Below are 21,341 nucleotides of genomic sequence, written 5' to 3'. Positions count from 1 at the left end.
GGGGTTGGAGAGTTGGAGAGGGTGGGGGATGGAGGGGAGATGAAGGGGTTTGATGGAGGGGTTTGAGAGGGTAGGGATGGAGGGAGATGGAGGGGTTTGAGGGAGGGGTTGGGGAGTTGGAGAGGGTGGGGGATGGAGGGGTGTGAGGGAGATTGAGAGGGTTGGGGAGTTGGAGAGGGTGGGGATGGAGGGGTTTGAGGGAGGGGTTGGGGAGTTGGAGAGGGTTGGGGATGGAGGGGTGTGAGGGAGATGGAGTGGGTTGGGGAGTTGGAGAGGGTGGGGATGGAGGGGTTTGAGAGTTGGAGAGGGTGGGGGATGGAGGGGTGTGAGGGAGATGGAGCGGGTTGGGGAGTTGGAGAGGGTGGGGATGGAGGGAGATGGAGGGGTTTGAGGGAGGGGTTGGGGAGTTGGAGAGGGTGGGGGATGGAGGGGTGTGAGGGAGATGGAGGGGTTTGATGGAGCGGGTTAGGGAATTGGAGAGGGTGGGGGATGGAGGGGTGTGAGGGAGATGGAGCGGGTTGGGGAGTTGGAGAGGGTGGGGATGGAGGGGTTGGGGAGTTGGAGAGGGTGGGGGATGGAGGGTTGTGAGGGAGATGGAAGGGGTTTAGGAGATGGAGGGGGTTGGGGAGATGGAGGGGTTTGAGAGATATGGTGGGGTTGGGGAGATAGAGGGGGTTGAGGAGATGGAAGGGGTTTGGGGGATGGAGGGGACGATGGTTATAAACGGTATTTTTTTTATCCTTCCTAACAGGGTCAGTGCATTGCTCTTTACACGCAGTAGTTTAGTATTCAGGGCCGTAGCCTGCGCATGGGTAGCTGCCCTTTGAGATTTACACTTTCTAAATGAAAGTAGGCCTACGATAAATGTTCATATCATTTCTTCTGATTTAATTAGTCTGTAGTGTGCAAACTCTGAGATTCTAGGCACGTAGTGTAGGAATGGCGGTCAAGTAACATAAGGTTTACTTTAACTGCTCATCACGTAAATTCACGATCTCTGATGCGACTACTGTTTCTGGTGGTTTTTCAGAGGGGGGGGGGGGGCTGGCTGGGGCAGAGGGGGATTATAATAAAAATAAAGGTAGAGAGCTCCAAAGATTTAACCTGCATGAACAGCGTAGCAGTCTTACGTGAAACTACGGTTCATAAATATACTTATTACGTATGTTTCACTGTTATCCCCTATATTAGTGCCACAATGTTTTACTAAGAATACACGGTCCACTCACTCAGCTCATTCCCCCTCCCCTACCCACAGTAGGTCCTTAGATAGTGTCATGACGGTCCCTTTTTGGAAATGACCAACCCACTCAAATTTCTTGAGAAAGCGCCTGGTACCGTATATCCGCACATCAAAGCATCGCTATGTTACATTTGGACGATATTGTTTCTCGATGTTCCTTAACTGCTGCTAGGAATTCTACCCAGGCTACGGCCCTGATGTTTATCTTTATTTTTATGATTTGTTGTTTCCGATGAAGTGAATGTGCCTAAATACCAAATAGTGCTTTTCAAATGTACTTATAATACCATATGTGTGCATGTTGTAGATGTCTGGATAACTAGATAACCTTGTGTTCAAAGTTTAGATGTTTCCTTTTGGGTTTAAGTTTAAATCTGAATAATCATGATTAATGCCATAAGTTACATCAGGAGGTGAAATAGATAAGTCTTTTTAATTCAAGGCTAATCTTGTCAAATGTGACTTTTATTAAATATATTTATGAATGACACATCAATTCAGGCACCAAACAGAAGTAAACCTGAAGATTTGTAGAGTCCGACTCCTGGACCACTGGCGGGGATTCGCCCCTGAACCCCACCCAAAAAGGCTTTGCGCTAAGTCGACTCCTTCGGTTTATTCATGTTTCCTATTTATGCCCCCCCCCCCCACCCAACTCTCAATTCGGATTGATGCTCCTGATCAGAGCATTTTCTATTTTAGCTTAAAGCAGCTGGTTGTGTGTGTAGCTTTATCTCCTATGCCTATATACTGGTGAACTAATCTCTGTCTACTGTTAATTTGTAGAAATAACTGATTAGTGAAACAATATGTTCGCAAAACTCGAGTCTGTCACATCTCAAAACAAAGGAAGAAACTTTAAGTAGTATTATCCTAACCAGGGGCGTATCCAGGATTTTCTAACCCGGGGGGCGCGAATTACTAAGCGGAGCGCCACCATCGGTTGGCGCGCAGCGTACAAGAAAATTCCTGGTTTTGATACCACCCAGATCACCGGAAATGGCACCTCTCGGGCTTGAAAATGACCAACTAGATGTACACTTTTTGCCTGAGAACCTTGCAAGTATTTCCCGATAGTGTTTTTTCCATCCATAACCTTTTTGAAGATTGTCACCAGTCACAAATCATGTTCGACCTCATCTCATGTCCTGTGGATCATTGCTTTTTATAGGTGATTCAAGGTCGCGGCCCACAATATCCGTCAGGCTCACTTTTCAAGGTTCCAAGCCCATTATTTGTTCAGAATTTGAAAATTCACATTTCTCGTGAATAAACTCACTTCAAAACATACCCATAATGTTGCACAAAATTTCATCTACGGACAACCAATATAGAAAAACCTCCTTCAACCCCTAACAGACCGGTCAAAATTGCACGAGTAGAGGGAAGTGTGATAAAGAATGTTGGTCAGAAATTTTCGAAAATTCAGACACAGTTAATTTATTGGTGTACAAATATTAAAACCCATGGGCGGCGATCCTGGGGGAAGGGGGGATATATCCCCCATGAAAATGGGTGGAGGGGATGTAATACACCATATCCCCCCCCCCCACCAAATGCCAGGGATAAGAATATTTTCATGCCAACATTTATGCATCATCGTTATTGTCCGGCTCTCTTTTAGCTTCATTTCTCGCCTAACATAAACGCAGTGCGATCTTTTCAAATAAAGCGTCTTTATAAAGCAAGAATACAGTAGTTGACTGTAGACTTCATTGGCCCTTTAACAACAAAATGTATTATTGCGCCCACGGTATTGATATAGTACATATATGCACCCTCTTAGTATTCATATCCATCGAGGTAAATGAATCTGGAGGATTCATGTCAATTGGGCGCGCGCGTACCATGCATGGAGGGTCATGTGATGTGTTCCAGGGTAGTACCAAACTGATATTTCTCTGTAGCAGTTCGAGAATAGTGTTAGTGACTTCGTGAAAGATTTGTCGGTTCGGACATGGGAACTAACGGCATAAGAAGGTACTGGTACTTCAGGCCTACGAAATAGTGCTAATAATGCTAACGTTAGACATGCTGGCACAGAACAAGTATATAGATACATTGGGCTTGCAGCGGAAAATGTCGATGTCTGAATTGTATTTCAAGAACGATTTTTTTGTCGAAAAGGATTGTTGAACTGGACGTGTTGCTGTGGGGAAATGTTTAGTTCAGTGCAACCACGGAATTCTCCATGGAACAGAGCCTAATGCTGCTCGACGGGAATATAGCTATCACGTCAGGCTACAGGCAAGGTTATTGCTAGGTAACGGGTGCACGTCGTCTGCTGCTCTAAGCACGCATACACATTTACGTACTAGTTGGGTGAAATCATCATGCATAATGGGGAGAGTAATATATTAGTACCACCCTGGAACACATCACATGACCCTCCTTGCATGGTACGCGCGCGCCCAATTGACATGAATCCTCCAGATTCATTTCCCTCGATGATTCATATAGGCCCAATAGTAGGCCTACACACGTACATGTTCCCTCGTACAACTGAGAATCTCATGTTACCAGGGTAATGCTAAATACACGTTTCACCTGGAAGCCCTAGCAATCGAATCGGTACCTAGGAATGTAACTATGTGTTATTGTGTATTGCATGTGTATAGGCCTATAATACAGTGGCGTAGGAAGGTACTTTTGAGTGGGGGGGGGGCTGAAGACTGATGGCCGGCCTGGGGGAGGGGTCTAAGGGGAGGGGATGTCCCCCTTTTGGAATTTTTTTGCATTTCCAGGGGGCCTCAGATGCAATTTGGTGCAATATAGCACACTTCAACCCACCCACTCCATTTTGTATATAATTTTGCATTTTCACCTGGCCTTAGATGCAATTTGGTGCTCCAAATGAGATTTTTTCTCATTTGGAAATGAAAAAGGGGTTTTCTGACTTGCGAGCGGGAGGGCGGAATGATACTTCCACCCCTCCACATTTTAAACTGGGAGGGGGGGCTGGCGCCCCCTCAGCCCCCGGTTCCTACGCCCTTGCTATAATAGCCTGCATGAGGCCATTTTCTTCATCGAATAATATAAAAGAGCTCTCGAACATTCTAACGTAGCGCCTGAAACAAGATTGACAGGGGCAATTTTCCCAAAATAACACCCGAAATTTAAAAAAAAGTATTTTGAATCCTGATTATGAGATATTTCGGACATGATATCCCTATTTTAAAGTTGGGTATATGCCGCTTGGAAACCTCGGGAAGTGTCGTTTCCAGCCATCTAGAGGGTTTGTTAATCCCAAAATTTTCTTGTACGCTTCGCGCCAACTCATGGTGGCGCTACGCTTAGATAGTCAACAAGGTCATATCTACCCACTCGGAAGTACGGATCGCCGCCCATGTTAAAACCTCTTATAACGCCTATTATAAAACTTGGTTGAAGGAAATGAAAAAAATAGCAGATATTTCCGAAACCGAACACTACACACATAGGCGTAGGAGGCGGGGGGGGGGGGGGCTGCAGCCCCTAATTCGCCATTTCTAATGTAAAAGAGAGCTTTGACATAATTGGACCTCCATGCCTTTTTCTCCATCTACATAAGACATTTCGTTGTTTACATTAGCATCCCGCGGTACACTGCGCAACTTTCACGGACCGTACGGTACACGATGGCATGCGATGTAGGGTAAATAACCGATGCTTGTTTATATGATATTGACCATAACATGTTGAACGCGGGCAGAGCGCGCCAAAAAATTTGGTTATTTTTTCGGGCAAGTCGGACAGTTTTGAGGCTGTTCATCCTGGAACGCCATTTTCATGCTCACTGATATGATGTGATATCTGCTGCGGTTGCTTTACAAATTCGAACAGGCGCGTAGCGAGGAATTTGCCAAGGGAGGGGCGAAGCCTGTAGGCAAATTATCTAAGCGTAGCGCCACCATAAGTTGGCGCGAAGCTTTCAAGAAAATTTTGGCCGAACATGCCTCCCAGATCACTGGGAATGGCACTACCCAGGACCATTTGTTGGCGCGAAGCGTACAAGAAAATTTTGGCCGAAAATGCCTCCCAGATCGCTGGAAACGACACTTCCCAGGCCTTGTAAGTTGCATCTAAGCACTTTCTATTTTGAAATTACTGGCGATATCATAAAAAAAATATGCTGAAGGGGGGGGGGGCGGTCGCCCCCTTCCCGAAATGCGTCATGTTCCCCGACGACACGGTCGAGTTCGAGACCAGCCACAGTTGGTTTCATAGCACAATTCTGCAATTGTTTAAGGCGTATATACACACACACGCGTTATGATAGACCATATATAGTATATAGATCATGAGTGAGAGAGGAAAAATGGAAACGTCAACAATGGAATTGTCGGTGTAAGGGGTAGGGTGGGGCAAACGCCCTTCCGAAATCCTTGATCCGTCACTGGCTACCCTGTGTATATAATAGGGACCAGCGCTGTAATGATGTCACTGTTCCTCTTTCTCTTCCCGGTGTCTTGGCGTTTTTCTTCTACTCCCTCTTTTTCTCCTTTTTCTCTCTTTTCTTTTTCTTTTCCCTTCCTTCCTGTTCTCCTCCTCTTTTTTCCCCTCTTTTTTCCTTTTTCTTCTCCTTTTTTCTCTCCTCCTTTTCTTACCCGCGCCTCCAACGCCCCCCTGGATACGCAGGCTAACAATCCGGTGTTACCACCCCCCACTATATCGGTTAGTAGCGTTCGGGGGTGGGAGTGGGGATTTAAATGCATTTATCTATGGAACGCAAAAAGGGCAAACTTATGTCGTTGCTAAGTTTAACGTAAGTTTAGACAACGACGTAAGTTTAGACAACGGAATTTTAGACATCAACGTGAGTTTGAGCAACAGCATGGTGAAACAGCAGCAACAACTTTAGTTTAGGCAACAACAAACTTAGATTAGACAACGAAATCAGTTTGCCCTTTTCGCGCTTACGTTGTTGCCATCGGCGCTGTTCAACAATTGCTTTACCATATGGGCTTCATATGATTACTGTACGCAGGGGGTAGGTTCTTGCTGCCTGGGTTTAGGAAAACAGTCCCATGGACAAGGCCGCCTTTGTTCTTCGCATATACGGGAAGTTACTAGAGGAGCAAAGTGGGCGGGGTCAGCTCATGTATGTAGCATGGTGGAGAGCGTTGACCGGCTTGCAATTGGGTTGGGATACATGTCAATCTTACTGACTATTTCGTAATTGGTCAGCAAATTAACGACGTGTATGTATATACAGCGCAAGTTGAATTTCGCGCGAGTAGCCCATATTTTTATATCACGTGATTGGGCAATAACGTAAGTAGACAACGGAACCAACTTCAGACGGCAACGTAGGTTTAGACAACAACGTAAGTTTATACAACAACGTAAGTTTAGACAACAACGTAAGTTTAGACAACAACATGATAAAACAGCAGCAGCAACTTTAGTTTAGACAGCAACAAACTTAGTTTAGACAACGAAATATGGTTTCCCTTTTCGCGTTCCATATTTGTCCACCAGGAATGTTGAAATTAGACAAGAAGTTGGCGGATTTGATATGAGAGAATGGAGTATTACATTTATATAATTAAGTGCTTAGACACGATTGAGGTGTTGGTTATGATATGTAATATTTCATAACTTGGTCTGAACATGACACAGAGGTACACAATGTATAAATGAGCACCTTTATCTGCCTCGATTTATTTTAATTCCTCTCCTGACTCGCGAACAGCGAGGATATAGTCTCATGATGAAAATGAAGCTTGCATACGAAGACATGCCTAGATTAGTGAAACTATCTTTCACCTTTTCACACCTCTGCCCCCCCCCCCCCCCTCCAACGTCTCTCATCTCTATTTTATACGCTCATTTCAAAGAAAGTGAATGACTTGTAGATTTGAGGCCTAAGTTAGCGCTGAGGAAGTATCGCACATGAAATGTGTAGCATTCGTTCATTTTGCTCTGTTCTGAGTTACTGTGTACCTGCAGTGTTAGAACACACTTAAGTCCATGCAAACATATATGCAATCGTCGTGTAATGTTTACTTGTAACGGCGATAAAAATCTGAATATATATCACGCTACTCACAATATGTATATAGCCTTCCGTCACTCGATATTTACATAACAAACAAACAGTTTACTATATCACTGATATAGTTATATGTTGATACTTTGATCCTGTATGCATATACGTATGCAAACACATAAACTACATATAATAACGAGGGGGTTCCCTAATTATAACAGGGTTCTCTCTCGAAGACCGATGTCTAATTACAGTACGGAGCTCAATATGCAACAGCTCCCTAATTATAGCAGGGAGATATCTCAGTAACAGCTCCCTAATTATAGCAGGTAGCTCTTCTCAGTAACAGCTTCCTAATTATAGCAGGGAGCTCTATATGTAACAGCTCCATAATTATAGCAGGGAGCTCTATATGTAACAGCTCCCTAATTATACCAGGGAGCTCTATATGTAACAGCTCCTCAATTATAGCAGGTAGCTCTTCCCAGGGACAACTCCCTAATTATAGCAGGGAGCTCTTCTCAGTGACAGCTTCCTAATTATAGCAGGGAGCTATTCTCAGTGACAGCTCCCTAATTATAGCAGGGAGCTCTTCTCAGTGACAGCTCCCTAATTATACCAGGGAGCTCTATATGTAACAGCTCCTCAATTATAGCAGGTAGCTCTTCCCAGGGACAACTCCCTTATTATAGCAGGGAGCTATTCTCAGTGACAGCTTCCTAATTATAGCAGGGAGCTCTTCTCAGTGACAGCTCCCTAATTATAGCAGGGAGCTCTATATGTAACAGCTCCTCAATTATAGCAGGTAGCTCTTCCCAGGGACAACTCCCTTATTATAGCAGGGAGCTATTCTCAGTGACAGCTTCCTAATTATAGCAGGGAGCTCTTCTCAGTGACAGCTCCCTAATTATAGCAGGGAGCTCTATATGTAACAGCTCCCTGATTATGATTAATTAATTACAATTATGATATACATTCATTATATATTATGACAGATCAAGTTATACCAAAGAACTCAGTGACAGCTACCTTCTCTTCATTCCGTGACTGTTCCTTGCAAGGTATGAAGCAACACAGACAGTACATTGTATGGCCCGATAGTCATGTACTACAGCTCTCTGCAGGGTCATAGACAGCTACGCGTGCGCAGGATTTCAAAAGTGGAGGACATATTCAAACTTGCCCATTGATGGATTAAGTTAGGAACCTGAACCATTCCAAAAAGGACTAGATGTGAACCAAAGATTTCATAAATGAGAGGATGATGCCCCGTGGTCATTCAAGCCGACTATCACGTAGCGGGTCCAGGGTCCAACCACCCTCCCCACCCCCAATAAAAGTTCAGACGTCAATTGGTGCATTTTGAGGCGTATTTAGAATATAAATGTCATCCATATAAGTAGTTCTAAGCGCAAGGCTTTGCTAATACATATTTTTTAAGGTTGAAAAAGAGACGGATTACTGTAGCAGTGGTGTAATTATGCACCGGCTGAACGCCACAACAATTCCGTGAAGGACGATGGGCGGTCGACCACCCTTCCCCCCTCCCCCTACCCCTCCCCCTTTGGCTTGCCATTGTTTGTAGAGAATATACCATACACAAGGGTTATCGTTAACTGTCGTTACTTAATATATAATAATAATAATGAACCGTACTTATATTGTTGACAATTGTTTACGACAGATTTTCTTAGTTAGTATTGCTTGCCTATACAAGCTATATTATGTGGTCTGACCGAATGACGTCATATTTGCCTACTGTGTATGTAATGGGTCAAAATGCTGACTGGAAATTGAATAAAACAATCGTCCCAACCTTAAACTTAAATGACTTCTCACATCACTTTACAATAGCAAGCCTAAAAAGAGTCTATAGGTAGGGATTGCTAGGGTGTAATGGACCTTCCTTCAGAAGCAATCACTCGATTTATAAAGGGATTTAATTGGTTTTCTTGGTGGTGTCCGACATAAATGGTACTGCTATGGTTGAATCTTGTTTTCCTGATTAATAACCAATTTTACTCTGCAGAACAAGGTATTTACGTTTTCTTTTTCTTTTAAAGAATTCCTCAAGCGGCTGAGTGACCAATATATTAGTGAACTTTGTATGATGTATGGGCCAGCGATTGTATAATTCGGTTATGTCTATGACTTATACCCAACCATTCATAATTCATGTTCGCCTTTACATACAGAACATTTACGCGAAAGGTAATTTAAACCATAATTCACTGAATAAGATGTATTTATACCCTCTCATGTGTATGTATCTGGTTGATGATTATTCATGAGATGCTATATTGTTTACTGTTTAAAACTTAAAATCCTCTTTTTCTTTGTTTTTCATTCCCAGCCATTTTTTCGTTGTTCATTTATACTTGTATAATAATGCTTTATATATAATATAATACATTGCTAGACTCCAGCTGAACTTAAACGAGTGAGTTATTGTTGTTTTGTTTGTACATTGCATTTATACTTACACTATTAAACTAAGGATGTTGTAGTACTACTCCGTATGTAAAGTACTGGTTAGAATTGTAATCTAAACCACGCTACCTATTAGTTTGGTATCTCGGTACATGTTATCACGAAGCAATGTCTCAGAAAACAGTGTGTGTTAACTAACCCTCCTCTTCCTGGGGTCTGGAACGACTTGTCTGTTTGTTTGATGTTGTTAGTATTTACATACGCTTTCTAGTCACTTCGCCCAACAACCATTTCGCCCAACTGCCATTTCGCCCAACCAGCCTGGTCATTTCGTCCAACCAGTCTGGTCATTTCGCCCAACCAGCATGGTCATTTCGCCCAACCATCATAGTCATTTCGCCCAACCAGCATGGTCATTTCGCCCAACCGTGTTGGTCATTTCGCCCAACCTTATTTTTACTAATATTCAGTCAGAATAACATTACTTTTTCTATTCCACTAGTTCAATTTGATTTATTTTGGGTTAGGTTAGGCCTACTTCGTAATAGGTAAATAAAAAAGTGAGGTCCGCTCGATATCGATCGGAGTCTGAGCAGTTATTTCGGGTATAATGGGAGGATTACACTACTTTAGGCGTTTACGCATACAATGGAAGTTATATTATTATACAAACACAGGGGAATCGGTCTTCATAAAAACCTATCAAACGTAACCCCTAAAACACTGATCCATCCTACTGACTACCAATTCCCGAACGTTTCCTTATTAAATTGAAGAAAAAAATATAGATAAAACCCGTCCGTAATATTGAATTACTATATTTAATCATTGTAACCACTTTATCAATGTAACCACATATGTAATCACATATGTAATCAATTTAACCACGACTTCAAGTTTCCTTAATACTCGGTTCGTATCCCGTAACGTTAACAATTCCCGAACGTTTACTATATCAAACCTATCAAACCTAACCCCTAAAACACTGATCCATCCTCAAGATTCCTTAATATTCGGTTCGTATCCTGTAACGTTAAAAATTCCCGAACGTTTCCTTACTAAAGTTATACAAAGTAAAGGACTTCAAGTTTCCTTAATATTCCAACGTTTACTATCAAACCTAACCCCTAACACACTGATCAATCCTCAAGTTTCCTTAATATTCGGTTCGTATCCTGTAACGTTAACAATTCCCGAACGTTTCCTTTTGAAATATCATATTTAATCAAGGTTGGGCGAAATGACCAGACTGGTTGGGCGAAATGACCAGGCTGGTTGGGCGAAATGACTAGGCTGGTTGGGCGAAATGACCAGGCTGGTTGGGCGAAATGGTAAGGTTGGGCGAAATGGCAGTTGGGCGAAATGGTTGTTGGGCGAAGTGTCCTGCTTCCTTACATACAATGCGCTAGTTGTACACAGTTTCCATAGTACAAAGTAAGCCTATATTTCACTCGATATACGATGAAAAACGTGACCCACTACATGGAACCACACATGGAGTCACATATATTGTGGAATTACTAGGGATGGGATGGTGATGGGGGCGTGATGGTTAAAGACGGTGTTTGTTCTATCTTTCCTTACATTCAGTGCATAGCCATGTACACGCAGTAGTTTAATATCATGGAATTGGATTGCGTTGAAGACGGAGTGTTCTTGTGACGTGAATTAGTATAATAACACAAAGGTGATATTCGTTGTACCGAATGACTGAATACCTGGAGTGTCAAAGGGAGGTGTATGAGTCGGAAGGGGAGGCCGGAGGGAAGAAGAGGGAGGGGGGGATCATCACCAGTGGCGGCGGAACCGGGGGGCTTGGGGGGGGGGGGGGGGGGGCTCAGCCCCCCAATGAAAAAGTTGAGGGGGCAAATGCATGATAAGCCCCCCAATATTTACCATATTTTTCAATGCATACTTGTTACCCATTTGTTGACATTAAGAAATGCTTTCTGTTTTTTCTTATGACATTTATTTAAGTATTGCATTTAATTGCAAGTAGCAAGGGGGTAGGAACCGGGGGGCTGGGGGGCGCCATCCCCCTAGTGAAAAATGTGGGGGGGGGGGGGGGCGGAAGTATCATTCCGCCCCCCCCCCCCCCCCCCCGCTTCGCAAGTCAGAAAACCCCTTTTTCATTCCAAATGAGAAAAAAAATCTCATTTGGAGCACCAAATTGCATCTAAGGCCTGGTGAAAATACAAAATTAAGTTTACAAAATGGAGTGGGTGTTAAAGTGTGCTATATTGCACCAAATTGCATCTGAGGCTACCTGGAAATGCAAAAAATTCCAAAGAGGAGGGGGACACCCCCTCCCCTTAGACCCCTCCCCCAGGCCGGCCATCAGTCTTCAGCCCCCCACTCAAAAGTACCTTCCTACGCCACTGGCAAGTAGTAATTTACTACACTCAAAAACGTCTTTGCGAGTACACTACGAGTAATAGCTACTCTCTTAAAACACCATCGAATATACAGATTACAATGTTTTTACAGATTTTTACGTGCAATCTGAGAAATTGCAGGCTTGAGACCCATATTTTAGGGCTAGGTATTCGCAGCATAAAACAATCGGGAAGTGCCGTTTCCGACCATCTGGGGTTTTGAAAAACCCCAAATTTTCTTGTACGCTCCGCGCCAACCAATGGTGGCGCTCCGCTAAGACAGTCTCCACACATTAGCCCCCCCAATAATTTTCCCGTTCCGCCGCGCCTGATCATCACATCTTCCTTAGTTCACTTGTTAGATGAAGACATTCTTCAGTGTCGAGGACACCAGGTTTTTTCGAGATAATCGTCAAAACTTCATGACAAACGTTACGATTTCTAGAAAGCGTGGAAAGTTGCGATATCAGTCTAAATTGTTCTATAAGAAAAATTAAATATCAGAAATAAAACCACAAAATGTCAAGATATAAAATCGTTTTTGTTTTGGAAAATAATAGTCAAAAGTCGAGGTATAAGCAGGGTTAATTCGACCAAGAATGTTTTAAAAAAAAATCCGGGATCAATGTTCCTTCTGAGCAACCCTCAGATATTATATTGCGTGCTTGGTATTAACAGTTGGAGCGGATGTTAACACCTGGTACAGATAAAACCAACAGAAAAAAGGAAACCTAGGCAATAATGTTTCATACTATAATGTTTATCTCTATTCCAGTTTCGATAATTTCAAGGGGTGGCAGACAAATATTTGAGGACCTATTGCCGTATAGACCCTTCTGCTCCTCCCCTGCCCTCCATTATGATACAAGATTAGTCTCTGTACAGAGTAAGTAAATCTTTGATTTTGTATTAACATTATATTTGCGTATTAAGAGAGTAAAAGTACACCGGTTTTACACTGAAGTTCAGTTACTGCCCAGTGTATATGACTGGGGGTGGCAGACAAATACTTGAGGGCCTGTCCCCCTCCCCTAGCTACCCCTCTACTCCTGCCCTCCATAACGGTACAATATTACTTCAGTTGCTGCCCAGTGTATATGACTACTCTTGTAGAAAAGAGTAGCCTCCATAGCATTGTAACAAGAGCTCACTGAAACACGTCATTCACAGGACCCGAAGCACTTGATAAAGATGCCTCGTTGGGCATCGGTTGTTGATTATCATTAGGCTTACGTCTAGAATGACTATATAAGCTGCTGTTATACGCTTGACATGAGCGAAAGACTTGTGACTTGACAAACATTGGCTTGATGAAAACACTGTGATAAACTCAGCTCAAGGTTCAGCTAACAGTAAAATTAAATCAATAACGTGTCATCCATAGTAACGAGATTATAAATTATTAAAGCAATAGATGTTTTCATTCGTATTAAGCAGTGATTTCCATAAAAGAAAACGAAACGCATTTCACTTGTTACATATCAGAACGTGAGAAAAGGGGACTTTTCAAATAACAGGGCTTTCCGTTCTTTAAATGCTGTTTGTTTTTACTTCTTAATATGAATATATTTATTTTCGTATCTATCTTTCTTTTCCATAACTAACTATATTAATACTAACATATGTTCACATCTAACCTACCTTTCGTATTCAGGAACATGCTTGCCTATTGTTATCGCTATTTACTTATCCTGTACCACAAACTAAATATATAACGTACTTTACTACCGTTGTACGACAGTCACTGTTTACACAACAAACAAATATAATGATCGTGTACAAATAAGTTGGCCTGACGTTTCGATCTTAGCAGGATCGTAATGATCACTTGTCATTTAGCCTCTGAAGTAGATCCTGCTAGGATCAAAACGTCAGGCCAACTTACTTTTACACATTCTCTTACACAGGCTCTCTAGTGGATAAGCAGTTTGGTGACAGTTTATTTTAATTTAAATATAAAGATCATAAGAAGTTTGCCCCGTGGTATCGTATAATTGTTTCATATTTTGGTGATATTATCATTATTACGATATATGGCTAGATATTTTGTTTAGATTGAAGATAAGATGCTTCAGTTTCATTACGTTTTAAATTATCATGTTTTTAAAAGATGGATAACGAAGATGCAATTTTTTCTCACTGTGAAAATTCTCATGAGTCCCGATGAACTTTATAGAGCAGCTTTGAAGGGCAATCAAGAGAAAAATTTATTGTCCCTAATAAATTGGCCTTTTCTAAAACAGATAACAAAATAATATTCCGGAGCTAACAGCATCCATTAGTTTTATTTTGTTCATCTTAACGGCAAATGATACTAACTTGATACATCCCAGCAGCATAGGTCACATACACGGATGTCGTGTATTGAAGGTAAATGTTACATCCAGTCTGCAATATGTAATAACATCTACAAATAACTAAAACAACTGTATACAAATACGTGTCATTGTGGTGCGCGATGAAGGCGAAATTTAGTTTGCTGTAATTGATATTCAATGGATGGGTCTTTGTAACCATATTGTATTTAAGAAAGACTCACGTATTTTCCGGACGTGACAGAGAATACCCAGTCCTGGACACTGATTGGTCAACTTGAACAACATGTTAACGTCATAGAAATTGAACAAGGAAGAAAGCTGACACAGTTTATCGCCGTCTGTTTAAGCAGTATAGCCTTGAAAAAATAGAGGGCGCTTTGTAGTGCACGGCAAAAGGCCTGATCATTTGTTAGTCTCTACATATACATATTGTGCATTCGACTTTCAAACTGAATTTGATTTTACCCGCTTTTTCTGAAAGAGAAGGCGTACTTTGCGCAACAGAGACATGTTATGGTGACCATAGTGGTAAGTACTATACTCCTGGCTTTTTCTCGCATCTATAATGACTCGAGTAAGTGGAGTGTTTGTGCAACTTTTAATGTCTGGAAAGTGTCATTTCTGGTATCTGAGAGGCATATGGCAAACATCTGTCTTGTTTGTATTATTTTACTGCTCCACTCAAATAGTGACATAGCCAAGTTGTCCCTTAAAAAATGCCGTGTAAAGGCAACCCACCACCCCTCTTCCCCTTCCCACACACCTTGTTTCGTGTAATATTTCCATATTAGTCTGTGCATGCAGTTATTAGTTTAATTTTAACGTTGCAAAGTCGGTAGTAGCCTAGTTTTCTATTATTGAATTGTTAGTGGCAAGCCCACGACATCATAACCATCATCCCATGTTATTCTGGCATGTGGATCTGTCGTTAGGGAAACAGTTTTGAGAAAAATGAGGTGTTAACATTTTTAAAATTAGGCTTTAGTTATATCGCATCCGAAAGCCGCCGTGGCCGGTCTAGGGCTTAGGCTAACTATATCCAGGGTCCAGTGAATAACAACATCAGCTGAGCAGACGACACTAGTAAAGAAATTAGATTCCTATGTAATTGCTTCTATTATCGATACCTAAGAATAACTTGTAAAACTTACAGTCCACTGCCACATGTTTGGCACCCAAATGCGGCACACGATATCACCATTTCGAGTGATTTATGTCAACTTTATCACTTCAGTTATGTCAAAGACCTAGTGCTTGTATTACGCGCCAGTACTTTCTTGTCGTATAAGCAAAGCGCCACCAGTTGGATGGGTGGCTTCATTATATGTCGCATGACGCCATTCCCCTACTTCAATTTCTATGATCCTCGCCTAGTTAGCGAAAGTTAACGAACATACGGTGATTTACACCGAAGGCCTAATGCACAATTACTCTAACGAATACAATGTAGGTCCAGTCTCTCATTGCACTATTACACACTCCGGGCGATTAAAAATTGCTTGTTCGGTTTCCTGGCCCTGGTTCATGATCCAAAACACGTAATATACGTACAGAGCAGCTAGCTCTGGCAACTAACTTTGACTGTGTAGTATATAATGCCATACCATTACGGGCTAGCTGTTCGTGCCCGAGATCACCAAATAACACCGAGTTGTTGTGCATAATACGATTAACATTTGTTGCGTGCAATTTTTTTTTTATTAACTCAAATGCGTTCAAATGTTACCTGTCTTGTTCAATTCGAGAAAAACGAACCAAAGTAGAGAATTTTACGTATTGTTTTGAAGAAGTATTCTACTCAATGGGATCATTTTTGTTTACGTGTGCCAGTGCAGAATTAACTGTTTGCCGAAACAATTCTTTGCAAATCTGGGTCTGGATTTTTTCCTGCGTAGCCAAGATGTGAATTTGAGATTGCTATGAAGAGTGTATGTTCAGCTGGCATTCACCAGCCAGACATGCGGATGGTGGAGCGGGCTTGTATTCCCAATATTGTAGCGCGCGTGCGCACTACAATAGCTAGAACGGTTGTAAATTCTGAATGAAATATCACCTTCTCCTCCCCTGTCTGGTAGAGATTTCTAGGGTGTAATGGCCCTTCTTTCAAAAGCCATCATTCGATTTCTAAATGGATTTTATTGTTTTGTTGGTCTTATACATATCTGGTACTGTCATGGTTGAATCTTAATTTGTTCATGGTTAATAACAACGTTTACATGACTCTGTAGATCAAGGTATTGAAGTTTCCTTTTTGGTTTAAATGCTTCGTCTTAAACTTAATATAAAAGATCGAGTATATTTTCATAACTTATTTATAATTCATAATAATAATAATACTAATAAAGTATAGTCTTTTTGTTATTGTATGCATTTAATCCCATGTGTTAGGACGTACATTCACATTGTATCTTAGATATAATGGTAATGTTAAGTCTCATTCTTCAAACATTTCAAATTGCATTTATCTTATTAACGGGAGAGTTTTTTAACCAGGGGTCTTTCGGCAACCCCACCTAACCTTCAATACCACTCTGCCGATATATAGATAATACCGCTGTAGTGATTACAATGGTATAATGGTATAATTCAGCTATTTCTAACAATCCGTTGTTACATCTTTCACCATCCTCCACCTTTACAGGAAAAAATCAATTTAACCTAATATGTCACAATTGTCCACAACAATACACCAAGAATGTTGAAACCAGACAAGCACTTTGAGGATCTGCAATAAAACATTACATAATTATAATTAAGAGCTGATAGACGATTGAGGAATATGCACAAATGAGTGATATTCCAAGATTTGGTCTCTGCAAATGCAACCTGTATGTGTAATATATGCATTTTTTTGTTGTACCTGCAGTGGTAAAGAACATTTGAGTCAATACAAAGCTATATGTTATGTTCGTGGGAGAGTGGAATGGGTAAAATTATTTTCATATTTCCCTTGTAACGCCGATACAAATGAGAATATCGATTTAAAAATCAAACATCACATCAACAACCGCGCACTAAAAGTCACTTATGTTACACAATTCATAGTATTTATTTAGCCTTCCAGAAACCATCACGCGATATTTACATAACAAACAAACAGTTTACAATATAGCTGATCAGCTGATATTGTTATCTATATTGATACTTTGATCCAGTACAATGCTATATTCGCGTCTTCTATACTTCTACGCAACAAAAACGAAACATTGGTAATGAGGAGGGGGGGGGGGGGGGCTTAGTGTAACACCAATGACATCTCTCCATGACAGCTCCCTAATTATACCAGGGTGTACCCATTCTGACATCTCCCTAATTATACAAGGGAAACCTTTTTTTGTGACAGCTACAGGTAATATTAATATCAGGGAGCTCTGTTTGTGACAGCTCCCTGATAATACCAGGGAGTTATCTCTGTAACAGCTCCTTTATTATACCAGGGAACCCACTTTTAGACAGCTCATATTAATTCTAGGGAGCTCTTTTGTTACAGCTCCCTAAAAATACTAGGGATTATTCTATGCACCAGCTGCCTAATTAAACCCTGGACCTCTCTGTGACAGCTTCCTAATTATATCAGGCAACCGTCTTTTTGACAGCTCATATTAATTCTAGGGAGCTCTGTTTGTGACAGCTCTCAAATAATACCAGGGAACTCTTTCTGTAACAGCTGCCTAAATTATACCAAGGACCTCTCTGAGACAGCTCCCTAATTTTACCAGGCAACCGTCTTTGTGACAGCTCCTATTAATATTAGGGAGCTATGTTTGTGATCGCTCCCTAACAACACCAGGGAGCTCTCTCTCTCTCTCTCTGTAAAAGTTGTCTAATTATAGCAGGGAGCTCTCTCGAAGACAAAACAGACCCTGTAAATTAATAGTGACATTTTGAAAATAAGACGTTATGGACATACAGCAGTGCCTTTATATTGTAAATTAACATTCACCATTGTTTGTATATAGAATAACAGGTGAATGCATTATAAACTGCATGACGCCAATAATAATTTGTCTTTAATAGTGGGTATTATAACACCTTTGCATGAATGCACAATTACAAGTTATCACCGTTCTGTATCAACTAACAAACATCGGACACTGTTCAATTTGCATATTAATAAAAAAAAGTGCTACCAAAATTATGCGGGTTATATTCTCGTTTGGTGATTTCTGTGTTGAATTATGCGCATCATGTTTCTTATTATTTAAAAAGTTGGTAGGGTTACTTCATTTGATATCAAACCATGTGTTTACTGGTTAAAAACTGTTGTTGTTTGGGCTAAAATTAACGTCACAGTGTTCACTATTTTCTCAAATACACAAAGATGGTATATATATGTAGTTGACTTAGCTCTGAAGCATTTACTAAAACTAAAATTAAATGTATAATAAATTAGGTGTTCCCTTTCGAGGGGAATGGTGATACACACCCGACGGAGATCGCACAGTCACAGTCTCTATGCAAGGGGACTATGGGTGAGAGCGGATCAGTCGTTCGGTAGTTTGGTTTTCGTGCCCAGGTTCTTTTCTTGGTTATGTTGTGCGCTATCGACCGATTTGCGCCATCGGTAGATAGCGCTGCGCTATCAATCGATAGTTCGTGGGTCGTGTAGGATGAGATTTAAAGGGGAACTGCAGGCCTTGTCTACGTGAATACCCTTCACGACATCGAACACGTTTTCAGCATTGACAACTCGCAGGAACTTGGCGCTTCCCTCGAGGCCAGGGAGGTCGAGAATCTGAAAATTCCGTGTTTTGACCCAATGTCGGAAGTGCGAGTCCACCTTGATGCTTGGATGCAGAAGATGAGATTTTATGGCATCGTACTTCTCCGCGCTAATGACTGGGCTCTTTGTTGAAGCAGCTTGGCGGTCGACGGTCTCCTGCATGTGTTCTCGAAAAGCTGGCTCTTTTTCCATTTTTACGAATATCGTCACTATATATCAGTACTATATGAGGTCGATAGTCACTGTTGGCCCAATCCCATCAGTAATTTAGCAGATTTCTTAGAACCAAGGCCTGAAGACATATGATAAAACCTGATACATATGCCTGATTCAGCAATGGATTTAGGTTATCTCCATGATACAACCAAGTTATTGGAACTCATTGTATCACTATCAATTGATAAAATTTTATTGAATTTATCATAAATATTTACATAGAAAATAATAATTAAACGGGCAATTTTTTAGAAAAATCGGTGATGTGTCCATTAAACAGCACTTGGCGTCATCCTGAAGTTTAAGAAAAAACATTGTCATTATCAAAAATAGACATACAATCCGTCGATCTGCCTGCGCCATCGATCGATACCTGCGCGATCTACCGATGCTTGCGCTAACGACGGATCCATAGATAGCGCAGCTCTATCGATCGATGGCGCAAATCGGTCGATAGCGCATAACATATATACTTAGAAAAGTACACACATTGACGCGTGTCGGGTTTAATTTACACTAAATGGGTTGGCCACTGAAGAATTAATTGCAAAAGAAGTAAAAAATTCGACAAACTTTGATAACAGTAGGAATCGTTAACAGGAGAGAATTTATTCCTTTACAGCATTAACTCTTACTTTTTGATTCACGGTTCTAATGTATTCGTTTTAGAACGGGGCACCGTTTTTCACGAACTTCTGTTAAATTGCGACTTAACGCAGGCATCCTGGCTGCCGGTATTCTACTATAAGAATACGTTTTTGTAACAGTGTGTTGGTAACATAAACCTCTCGCTGTCAGTGACATCTCACTCCACCAGACAACTCTATCGGTGATAGCTCCTTGCATGGCTTGAGGCTACACAGACACTACATTAGTATGGTTCCATCAGTGGCGCACATATGTTCCGAAGAGTGGGGGGGGGGGGGAGGTGATATTAGTAAACTATCTAAGCTGGAGCGCCACCATCAGTTGGCGCGGAGCGTACAAGAACATTTTAGGCTTTACAAACTCCCCAGATGGCCGGAAACGGCCCCCGGAGTGTTTTAGGCTGCATGAGTTCAGCTTTGAAATATAAATTTCATGTATGCAATAGTAGTGTATAGACCACAACCGGGGCACAAGGGGGACCCGATATAGGACGTCAAGTGGGACCGGAACTAGGGCAAAATGGACAGTGGGGACCGGAACTAGGGCAAAATGGACATTGGGGACCCAGACCGGGGCAAAATGGACAGTGGGGACCCCAACCGGGGCATAATCGACAAGGGGGACCCGAACTAGGGCAAAATGGACATTGGGGACCGGAACTAGGGCAAAATGGACAGTGGGGACCCGAACTAGGGCATTTCTGGAAAATGAGAACAAAAGCGATGTGTTGTACAGTTTTGTTTTTTATTCGAGTGCATCATTTCTTCACATCAAACAAGAAAATATATTGAACAAAAGGATAAGTCAATAGTGGCTTTAGTGACAATAACAATAGCGACTCGTCCGTTAGGTAGGATATCGATTTCTGTTTGAGGCAAACAATTACTAACCCCTAAGATCATCGTCCGTTAGCTATTTTCGCGCTCAGTACACAATGAAACTCAATGTTCTCCTTTGGGGTCTTAACCTTTCCTTTAGGATATATTTTGTGTGGTACAGTAATGTAGCGGGGGGACGAATTTTCCACACAAAAAAATAGTACACAATTATATACAAACACACTAGCTACATATGAGAAAAACACTGTATTGAATATTGAAAGGTATCCAACATCAGCACGACACTTTTCTAAACTCGTTAAAGTCAAAATAGATTTACCTAAAAGTTTCACTTGATCTGATACTAAAAAACGTTTGCACCGAACAGTTCATGAAACGTCACTTTGTAAATAATAAAATTAAAACAGATAAAAGATGCATCGCTAAACACATTTCATATAAAATGTATGTCAATTTAAGAAAACACTTCATTTAAAATAAATAAACACATAAAATCATGCATGATTATGTTTAGAACAACAACTTGGTAAGCACATGAAATAGTGAACATTGAAATGATCAATCGTTAAAGGTATGGA

General features: G+C 41.3%; 2 protein-coding genes across 3 annotated transcripts in view; one reads left to right on the top strand and one right to left on the bottom strand.

Moving 5' to 3' along the window:
- Nucleotides 1-21,341, bottom strand: part of LOC139970045 (uncharacterized) — a 289,538-nt gene that overhangs the window by 52,063 nt on the left and 216,134 nt on the right. The gene's annotated exons all lie outside the window — the stretch shown is intronic.
- LOC139970080 (uncharacterized) overlaps nucleotides 1-21,341 on the top strand; it is a 496,120-nt gene that overhangs the window by 288,611 nt on the left and 186,168 nt on the right. The gene's annotated exons all lie outside the window — the stretch shown is intronic.

This window comes from Apostichopus japonicus, chromosome 7 (genome assembly GCF_037975245.1).
Source record: "Apostichopus japonicus isolate 1M-3 chromosome 7, ASM3797524v1, whole genome shotgun sequence".
Lineage (NCBI taxonomy): Eukaryota > Metazoa > Echinodermata > Holothuroidea > Aspidochirotida > Stichopodidae > Apostichopus > Apostichopus japonicus.
This window is presented reverse-complemented; position numbering and strand designations above follow the sequence as displayed.